Consider the following 2038-nt stretch of genomic DNA (forward strand, 5'->3'; position numbering starts at 1 on the left):
TAAATTTTCTATTTTACGCTTATCTTTATCGTTTACCCACCCGTTAATAACAGACAAGGGTCATATTTTAATCAGATAATGTCTAAAAGATACGTGGACTCACAATTACATAACATGCACACATAAGGCACATACTCATGTTATTCATATAACATGTATTCACATAATTCATGTAACACATAAGTTGAATAGCCAAAAGATAGGTCTCGATACTTTTAGAATATGAATCGGGTCAAAAATAGTATTTATTGATCAATAACCGACTCAGAATAACTCGCAAAATAAACGACCCTTTTATACAAAAGAATTTAGGTTTCAAAAGTATTTTTATTGGAAGCTAGATATTTTTTTGAGTATAGAGGCGTTCGTTACGTATTAAACGGACAAACGGTCTATTTATTATGAATAAAATAAGGATGATTCAATTAATAATAATATTAATTAAATTTTAAATACCTTTATATAATTTTTAAAAGTTTAAAATATTTTTTAGAAATTATTTGAATTAATTATAATTAATTATACTTTATTTAACTATTTATAAATAAATGATTAAATAATTTAATGAATTAATTAAATCTATAAATCATTAACTAAAATAAATTATAAATAATTAAATAAAATTGGATTTTAAAAATAAAAAAAAAATAAATTTTGAAATTAAAATAATTCAGTTAATTATCTTTAAAATAATTAACCAAATTATTTTGAATTTAAAATTGATTTTTAGAATTAAAAAAAATTAGATTTTTGAATTATTTTATAAAATACATCTGATAAACAGATTTAGAAATTGGGGGGGGGGTTAGGGTTTTGAAAATCAAAACCAGGTCAAGCTTAAAGCCCATCGGGTCGGAAAATGGGTAATCGGGTCTGTCAAGGGCATGCCCGAAGTTTTCCTGAATCGGGTCACCGGGAAAACTTTCGGCCAAGCTCCATTCATGGCCCTAACGGCTTGGTTTGGCATCGTTCTTGAACCTAAATTATTCAGTAACTTTCAGACAACAAGACCAACACATCAATCACCGCAAACGATCAAAAGAACATTGATTCCGGCCACAAACCGGTAACAAGTCTGGCGTAACACCGGCCAAACTCGTGCCCAGTCAATTCGTAACGAAAATTAATGAAATAAATCACGAAACAAAGCTTTGAATACATATAATCAGTTCATGGAATCATAAACATTTAACAGCCGATATCAAATCCGAAAAATCAAAATATAAAAGCATCAAAACCCAAAACATCGGTTAACAAATTCTAGCAATAGAACGTAATAATTAGTAGCATGAATCGATTGTAAATGATTACGTGAAGCTATATCTATCATCAGTTTGAACCAAAAATCATTCAAATAGAAATCCCCAAATCGAGTTATAAACCCTAGAAATACGAATTGAAATTTTACCCAAATTTCAGATGATTTGAAGACAAAAACAGATAGTATAGATCGTAAGCTTCACTTTGGTTACTCAAGCTTTGGATTTGGACCACAGGATCACTTCCAAAGTTGGGTTTGATTCCTCGGCAATTCAAGAACACATTTTAAAAGAATTTCCAGATTTGTTTTTTATTTTTCTAATTTTTATACAATAAAATAATAATTACATAATAAATAAGTGGTATTTATAATTATAAAAATAATATCCCAAAAATTATTTTAGGGTCTTATTATATCATTTAATAAAAATAATTAGCACAAAATTAATAATTAACGTGAAATAATTTTTAATCCCATAAATATAAAAATTATGTCAAAATTCCCCAAAAATTACGAAGAATTCAAAAATAAAAAATTATTACATATCTGAAAGTCCCACGATTTTATAAAAATAAATATATGATTTTTGCGGGGTTTTTAGCACCCGTAAGGGCTGGAAAAGTTATTTTTTGCGAAACAAGAAATTTTCTAAATTAACTGGATGTTTAGAATATCAAAATGGTATAACCCATACTAGGCAAAATAAGACCAATTATTTTATATGAAATATCAACTATTAAAACGAAGTTTGGGCCGTATAACTTTTGATATAAAAGA

This window comes from Apium graveolens, unplaced genomic scaffold, assembly GCF_009905375.1.
Source record: "Apium graveolens cultivar Ventura unplaced genomic scaffold, ASM990537v1 ctg3169, whole genome shotgun sequence".
Lineage (NCBI taxonomy): Eukaryota > Viridiplantae > Streptophyta > Magnoliopsida > Apiales > Apiaceae > Apium > Apium graveolens.